Raw genomic sequence first — 9,530 nt, forward strand, 5'->3', positions numbered from 1 at the left:
GTCCAGAAATGCCTCAGATACTGCTTTCTATAATACAAATCATCAGTTAACCATACATTGAGCAAGTAGATGAAATATGATGATTTTTCTCTAGCCAGAGGCTGGAGCAAAGATCACTGGTAGGGCAGCTGGGAGCTATGCACTGCGTTAACTGCCGTCAGCAGTGGCGGAAGGACTTGCATGTGTGTTTGCGCTTCTTATTGGTTAAAACGGATTTCAAACTGTCTTTCCCTGGTATTGAACTTATTTTTTTAGACGAAGCCTAGGGGGTCTCACTCATTGTCTTCTCATTTTCAGCCTTTTCAGTTTATATCCTGCAGTATTCTTATGGGTGTTTCTTGCTAATCTACCTGGCTTTCATAGCAAAGTATCTGATCATCCTAAGGACTTTTCTGAAAAAGACACATTTCTAGCCAGCGCAGAAGGACTGTCGCTTCACCTCATTTATAAACCTGAAGTAGGAATGTCCTTATTCAGACTGTTCTCAAAAGCTGCTTCTTTGAATGCACAGATAAGAGCTCTTAGCTGAAGTTTACTAAAGGAAGTTTGCTTCTCAGATCTTTCAAATCTGTAACTGAATCTATTTGCCTTTATAAAGCCTGCTTTAAAGCTGAAAGCCTACATAATTACTCTTTGACCTGGCTTCTGTTTTCTTTCTGAGCAAAAAGCATGCTAGCCGTTCTTCATCTAATAAGACTATGCTGGACCAGCTGCCTAAGAGAATGACTCCTTACTCTGCATGTGTATCCCAGATAACATGAGCACCTCCATCTATCATAAATAGCAAATTATTGAAACTCCCGACTTCCCCAGTGCTGTAAATGAGAAACATTTAGTAATGGCATTTAAGACTTCTATGAGAAACAAAAAAGAAATTAGAAGAACTATGAAAAGAAATTGCAGCAATCTCCCTCTTCTGCTTCTTGTTCCTAACTACTAAGTTAGAATGCTGCAGCTCTTCCACTTGCACCAGGCTGTGCCCTACACTATGAGCTGATAGACCTGCTTTTCCATATCAGTGCAAGCTTTCTCAGACATCCCTGCTGTGTATCTGTGCAATTGTTTGGGAAACAAAACTTTTACACAATCATGATCCATTATATTCCTTTGACTGACTTCCTTTAGTACAGTCTTATTCATATAATAAGCAGTATATAAAATTTGGAATAGCTTCAGTTCCATCATTGTATTTGTCAGTGCTAAATTTTTGGGGATTTCTAGGGCCTGGATGTCAGACATAAGTTTTCCCCTCCCCTCCACTGTTTGTGGTGCCTCTTGTCATCTTAGCCCTCACTAAAGCTTCCTCTGTGAATGTTAGGTCTGTTTTGATCTCCAAGCATCTCGTGGGCAAGACTGGTCTCCTACTTCATGACTGTCCTATTTGGATCTACAGTATCTTGGCCTATGATGCCCATGAGCACGTCTCTTTTACTCAACAATTTAAGAATTGCTTAGGAATGACTTGGCCAAGGCTGGAGGCAGACGGTTTGTTACCTGCAAAACATTGCTTTGTGCCTGCTAATGCTAATTAATAATAGACTTCAGACCTGATTCGAGGGTAGATATGTTTGGCCATTTTCAATAAGAACTTTTGCACTTGAATACTTTCTTATAGCCTGTCCTAACTGGAAAGTAATACCATTGACATCTGGATAGAAAGGTGCCAAGTTGACTGTTACCTGGGGGAAATGCCATATACTTGAAATCTAACACAGCCATTCTACTTATGTTGTCTTTAGTTCTACCCTTTTATATCATCTAATCTGAAAAACCCAAACCCTAATTAAAAAAAAAAATAATCAAGGCTACCTTGCTTATGTGAATTGCTCTAAAAGTTTTCAGCAGAATATTTCTTTAACTTGTGTTATATCCACCAACTGTACAGGTTGTCTGATGTTTACAAATGTGAATGTCAGTTGAATTGAAGTGCCTAATGAATTTGGCAAATATATGCTTAAGTTTCAGAACCTGGAAGACCTCTTCTGTAAACGTAGGAGGTGAGGGACAGAACTGTAGAAGCAGATGTACTATTTCAATCTCCCAGAAAAACAATAATGCTAAAAAAAAGAACTTTCTAATAAAATCTCCTTCTTTAAAACTGGAAAATGGAATAAATTTCATGTATTTGAAGGGGGGGGGGGAGAAATCTGCGTGATGCCCAAGAATGTTGCCATTCCTGCATAGTCTGCTTTTCATTTGTATCTAAAGGTTTTTTGCGTGTATGGTATTAATTGGAAATACAGCAAAAATATCCTACTCTTAGGCTATTGTGTCAGTATTTAACTTTCTTCAGTACAACCTGGATGTTAAGTATGATACTGTGCTTGGAATGATGTTACAGTCCGTTTAATGTTTTTCTCTTATCTGGGTAACCTGCAATAGGAAGGCTGAATCTTTGGGGCACACCTTTCTCATTTCTTTGCTTGTCTAAGATGTTTCAATAGCATCACAAGTGTTTGACAAGAAAAGTCAGGGGAATGGAACTGTTTTGTAATGTTGGAGACTGCTGGAAAGCACATGTAGATCTTCTCAGGCTTGAGAATCTTGATTTTTCCTTCTCTCTCTCTCTCCCTGGCCCTCCATGATCCGTATGTCAGCAGCAATACTCAGAACTTCAGATCTGTCCCTGTCTGGCCAGAAAAAGTGGGAAGAGAACAGGAGACAACCCTACCCCTACTTCTTTCTTGTTCTTCATGAGGCTTGTGCTACAGCCAAGGTTCTGCGCAGGCTACGGTGAAGGACAAGGGTACAGCAGGTCAGAGCTTGGAATTTATTCAGAAGTTCTAGGATGCCCTGGAACGTGCACTTCACAGACTAGCCCTGCGTGCAGCAACCAGCCCCCCAAAATAGATAACTCTCACCTGAAACTATGGAATACTTGGAATGCCTGTCTGCTGATAGACTACTGGAGTTATTTTTGTATGTATTACTCCTGTCTCTCCAGTATTGAGCTCTCTTCCTCATCTGCCAGACTTGCTTATTGGTCTCCATATCTCCTTTTCCAAGTGTAGGAAATTCTACATCATAGTCCTAGCCTGGTGGTTTTTCAGCAGTTCAAGAGATTCTTAGGGGGGGGGTTTGTTTGTTTTCCTACAAAATGATCATCATTATTTTAAAATTTCTGGAAGGACTAGTTCACATCTGTCCTCTCATTCAGGAGCCTCTATGTCCTGAAGCCTTATTGTAATTCCTATGGTCTTTAAGAAATCCTCTCTGAACTCTTTTTCTAAATACAGTCTCTTTGTTATTCTGCCCCTAGCAGGTGTTGTTTCAGCCAAGAGTGTTTAATTGGATCCAACAATGAATGGTATCCTCTTCTATATTGTCTTCCACTGGGATAAGTCACTGTAATTCTTAAAAATGTAGTAGCAACTAGGAGTCCTGGGCTATTCTACTGTCAAGCTGCTCACGGTTAAGAAAAGAGAGATCCATATGGACAAAGACTTGAAGAAAGGATAGGTTTTTACCTAACTTGTTCTTTGAAACAATTTGTTGGTATTCCTATGACTCCCCCTTTCCTCTCTTCCTATAGCTTATCTGCTTTGATTCAGAAATAGCAAGAATTATAATAATGTTCTCTACTGTGTTATATTAAGTGGAAAGGGAGGGGGGGATCCAGAATTAAAGGCAGAATGTCATTGAGCTTATTTTATTTTTATATGTATTTTTTTCTTGTTTATAGCCTCTGTTATGGATTCATATAATTTCAGAACTGTTTAAAAAATAACAAAAATTCGGCAACACATAAAGGTAACTTGGTGGGATTACACCACTAGCCTTAAATTTACATGGGACAATAGTATGGGACAAAGCAAAACTGTTTATGACTCATCAGGCTTTCTTTCTGCAAAACATTTAAGAATTTGCCAAACTTTGGACACATGTAGGATCCAAATGTTGAGGGCTACATCTAGCCTGCACAGCAGTATTGATCCCCTGGTATGCCAGACTAGCAGAGCTCCTCTCCCATGTGACGGGCATAAAGAGTGGACACTAAAATCTTATCTCTGCATTTAGGACATGGCCGGAGTGTGCTCCCAGTAGGCTGGTCCCGCAGGTTGGACACAGGAATTCTTATTTTTATGGCTCTCCAAAGAGCAAGTTTCCTCTTGTTCCCAGAAAGTAGCATTCTAGATACTGTGAACACTGATGCGATTTGAATCTGAATGTTTGGAAGGTTTTGAACTATTTCAGTATGTTGAATTATTCCAGTGCCTAGTATCTTTGTATTAATTTGAAATTTGACTTCCATTATTTTCTACCTATTGGATGTATCACTTTCACCACATTGTAATAGTCTAACATAAGAAACTAAGCAGGCTGTTCATCATCCTCACTGATGTTTTGCTGTTTGAGTTGAGAAGAGACGGTAAAATCATGATAAAATTTTTAAAAAAGACTGTAGCGAGCCAGTGGTCCTATCTCTGGTCTAAAATTGAAAGAATTATTGAACCAAAAAAATCCAAATTATTTTTTATGAAGGACACTGTCAATTTACATTTCATGTGTCATTCAGTTTGGCTACTGAAAGTAGACTGGTCTTCCAAATTGTGGATTCTGTGCATTAATTAATTCTGCTTGGTTCATGACACCATCAGGGAACACTTTTTCATTTCAAGGAAGTCTTTTCATTGGAATTAAAACTTGATATGCTAATGACACCATATTCATAGTAGACTTTTTTTACTCCATAACCTACCATGAGTTAGATCCTTTTTATTTTTTTTAGTTTATAAAATGTATGGATATTTTTGAAAGTAGACAAATTGTCTCCTACATGTGCATCAGCAAACAATTCTAAATCTTTCCTCTGTGCTGCTGCTGATTTCCCAAATAATTAATATTCCAAAATAGCTTTGGGCTAAACTGTAACTTCTGAGGAGCTGCACTTCGTGCTTTGCACTAGTAAATTTCCCAGTGATGTTTAGGTGTACAAAAGCTCAGTGTTCGTATTCTAAGTGAGTTATTTGGCTGTGGTCTTGAGAATTGGTGGTTAGAGTCTGTCATTTAGCCCAGGGCTATGGGCACTGCAGTTACACTAATGTGCATGCGCTCAGAAAGATTGCCCTTAAAGATTGCTGAAGGAAGACTGAAGCTCCTTTAACTGTTTCATTCTCTTGGTTCATATTACTTTACAGTCATTTCTCCTCTCTGCTGAATTCATCTAGCAGAATGCCATGTTTTAGAAAACTGAGAAATAAGGAGGTTTCATTTCCCTTAATTCTTTATCTGGTAAAATATTTTAAATTATTAAACCAGAATGTAACACTGAGGTCATTCAGTAGGCTCTGGGAAGAACCTGGTTCCTTCTGTTGGCTCTATAAATACTTGATCCTTACTCTCTTTTTGTTATAAGTCCTATCCAAGGCTTTTGAATTATTGATCCCATGGCTCCCAATTGATAAGGAAGCGTGATTTGCAAAGCAGGATCAGCAGCTAAGTGACAGAATGCTTACAAAAGGCAAATGTTAGTCTTCGGTTTAGTTTCTGCGCTGACCTTCTGTTTGCTTTGCCAGCGCTTTTAATTCTCTAGGTGCACACTTCTCTAGTATCTCTTGAATTATATAGTTCCTTTCTTGAAGCTGGAGTAGTAATGTATTTTGATGTAGCATAATACTCTAAATAATCATTCGCTCAGGAATCATTTTGTAGGCAAGGAAGTGCTGGAGAACTGCAAAATTCAGTGGTGGCTGCAGATGGCTTTTTGATGCATTTCCTAGATGACCTGTCAAAATAGATCCGGTAAAGGCATTCTAGACCATTCTGCCACCCCATTAGATCTGTATCTGCTCCATAAAGAGCCAAACTGGATTAGTTCTTTACCTGTATTATGAAGTGACCTGGCTACAACTTATCCTTTTATTAGTATCTGCCTGTGGTTTCATCTGCTGCTATCCTGCTAAAAAAGATAAGTATGCTGGGGGGTTAAATCCAAGATCTTTTAAACTGTAAGTACGCAGTTGTTGTAGTGGCACCTTATCTGCCCCTGCTTTGTTTGCAGGGGAGCCATAAAAGACTTTTCTCTATGTAGCTTTAGTGAAGCATGCCACGTTCTTCCTTATATCTTGGAAACTATTGCTTAGATCCTGTGCAACTGAAAGCAGCAATTTTTATATCAGGATGTAAAACACATGTCAGCTGAAAGCAGTCTTGCTTAGCCTGAAACAGAAAACATTACTGACGACTGGTGCGGGCAGCTGTAAAGATAGGCTCTCATTTGTTTAACATATGGGAAAAGTGTAATAGGAATATTCCACTTTATGGGATTTAAAAAAATTATTATTCCCCCTCATCTCCTGGGAAAGTGTATTTTTTTTCACCTGCTGCGCTAGATAACCATGGAAAATTCTGTATGGTCCTATTCTTAGCTCCTTCAGTTAGATAAGTGCCACACAATTGAATATTGGAGCTACCTTCCTCACTCCTGGCTTAGGAGCATTCATTTCAGCTACGCATGTGCTCCGTGCACCAAGATCAAAATGTTTTCTACTTCCTATCCGCTAAACTGATGAGGTTTTTATGAAAGGGAGCTGTACACCTAAGTACTACTAGATTGTGAGCAAAATTCCCTTCATAACTTTCTCTATTACAAGTCAAACAGCTTAAGTTTCTGTGATCTTTCACAATACGGCATATTCTTCGCTCCTGTGAACATTCCTGTGTCTTTCTGGCTGATCTTTCCTGACGTATCAATATCCTTCCCAGAAATGGATGTGTAGCAATATGGGTGGAGGGGAAAGGGCAAGGGGGGCTGCCACGTGATCAGGAACACACATTGCGTTGGATGAGGCTCATGGAGGAGAGTTACAGTTCTCCTCACTTCCCTAGTAAATTCACACYGGTACCCCTCAAGTGGGAGAGGGCAAATTTGGAAATGGTGTTCCAGTAGTCAGCCTTGTTATAAAGGAGAGGTAAAAACAAAACAAAACAAAAAAACTTCATGCTTGTCCAGACTCTTCTTGCTATTTCATTAGTTAAAAGTCAAGCTGTTGGATAAGTGGATGCTTTGAGAAAGCCCTGTTAATGTTTCTAGCATTTGTAGTTTTGTTAAACTTCTATTCCTAAGACAAACAGCGTTCCAGACTGAAGACCTACCTTCCACTGTCAGCATTTCTCCTGGCTTTGCATGTGATACTGGACAAACCACTTAAGCGATGCATTTTTCCTGTTTCAAAAAACTGCTATTATACTTTTATGTGTATCTTCATATATAGATGTGTTTGTGTTTTTTATAAATGTATCTCACTTCTGTGGAGGAGAAGTAGTTCATAAAAACAAAGTAACAGATGCTTTGATGCGTTTAGTTGCTGGTTTCCTAACCTCCATTTGGACTAGTAATTGCTATTGCTCCCATCCCTGAAGTACTTCTGAATGGTTAAAAGGTACAACGTAACCAGTAACATTGCACCAGAATATGGTTTGGTTTTGGTGTTACTTCATATCCAGAGATTAAAATTGGGGAACCATTGCTCTGACTGATGCTGTTGTTTGTTTAAACTGGAGTGTAATTGTTCTACTTGCAGTTGACTTCCAACTAAAACTAAGCTATTTTATTTGAGTGGATAGAATTCAAATCTGAATTTAGGACCTTGAACTATATCTTGGTGAAATAATTCTGCTTAGCATTCAGCTTTTTGCAACATCGTTGTTGTTGCAGATTTCAGTTTGATGCATGGCTGCATGTTTGTTTTGGGTGCTGTGCATGTAAATAATACTATTTTGACATCTATCATAGCTTTTCTGTCACATTCTTAAACCACCGTTTCTTCCTCCAATTTATTCTAAATGCATGCTAAAATGATTTTCGTTCATGTCTAAATTAATTGTCTTCCCTTGTTCTGTCTCTTCTGTGCTTTGCAATTTTTATATGCATTAAATGCTTTATTTTATAAAGGTTGCATTAATATACAATAGCTTCCCACATGGTCAGGGCAAAAACAAGTCACAGCTATTATCCAAAGTGCTTAAAAGCAATATGAAGCTTTTACATAAAAGAGGATATCTGTCTATCTAGTTGTCACGTGCTATTGACCTTCCTTTCAGAAGTGGCTGAATTTCAGTAATGCTGCATGTATTTTTCAGGCTAGAAGTTACTATACAAATATGAAATGTTATATGACCTCAAAAATAGCTATGAGCCGGAAAGCTAAATCCAGCTCTAATGAATGAAGTCCAAAAGCTGACAGCATTCAGCAATTTCAAGGGCTCAGAATATTTTCTAACAAGAAAATTCATTTCTTAGACTTGTTGACAGGAACATCAAGAATGGAACTGCTGCCTTTGCCTCCACCCACCCCAGCAAAGAGAGGGGGGAGAAAAGCAGCTTTTTATAAATAGCTCTGTTCCTGTCGTATTTGTAAATTCAGTGCTTTTTGTGTCAATGACATCACCCTGTTCTCCATGGCAACTCCCTACGATGTCAAAATTGCAGGGCACCATCAGAGGAACTTAAAACAGCAAATGAGCAGGTTGATTCAGGATGATTTAATTGAGAAATAAAACCGTGCAGGGGGCGGCAGGAGGAGGTGGGAAACATGAGCAAATGGGCTACTGTCAGCTCTGTTCCTCTGGAAAACTTGCATCTGCGAAGATTGTCTCCTAAAACTCTGCCCCATCTCTCCTTTTTATAACTGCTTGTCAGGAGGAGGAGGTGGGTGGAAGGCAGGCAGGCAGGCATCTTATTCTCCATCTCCGGTGTGTCTGGAAAGAAGCACTACAGGTGACTAAGCAGGAGGAGCATGACTGACTCACTCCGGAGTTATTTTCTCTCTTCCCTTCTCTCCCCCCTCCCATCTTTTCTGTTTGCTAGCTTTTGCCCAACAGCTTGCCTTTTCCCCCAGGCCCTGACGAGAAAGAATTAGCAGCAGGCTTTCTTGTTGCCTAATGTTCACAAAAATGTGCTTGTGGTTATCCAGGTGAGGAAATAAAATGCATCTCTAATAGCAAGAAAAATGAATTGTCTCTTGGCTATAGTGTCCTTATCTAAAAGAAAAAAGCTTTTCGTTTGTGAACGTTGTCCAGGAAATACTGAAGTAACTGACATGCCAGAAAAATGTAAATAACTGGCTTCTTTATTGGGGTACCTGTGGAAAACATCTAATTGCCTCGCTGACAGTCCTGCTGGTTTTGACTTGATTTCTGAACTAGCTTCCCCTCAGTGCAGCTATCTCGCTTGCTGCCTCGATTACAGAATTGGATTTTGCTGAGTTCAATTTGGGACTAAAGTAGCAGGAACATAATGGTTCCTTCGTAGACTTTCAGCCAGTGTAAACTGTCACTGCTCCAATCAGCTTAATAAACCTACCCTAATTTACATCCCTATATTGTCTAAGGCCTTTGAACAGCGTACCTTCCTTCTTTTGCAGCGCACCGTGAGATCTGTTGCTGAAATTTAGCCTGTAGAAGCGTCAACTTGATGTTACATTTCACATATTAGAAATTGCCTGACATGGATGCAGACCAGTGATGCAAGATCAGCACAAGTGCCCCAGAGCTCTTATATCCAGAGAAGGACATGGGAATGCTTATCA

Source organism: Apteryx rowi, unplaced genomic scaffold (genome assembly GCF_003343035.1).
Source record: "Apteryx rowi isolate R43461 unplaced genomic scaffold, aptRow1 scaffold_363, whole genome shotgun sequence".
Lineage (NCBI taxonomy): Eukaryota > Metazoa > Chordata > Aves > Apterygiformes > Apterygidae > Apteryx > Apteryx rowi.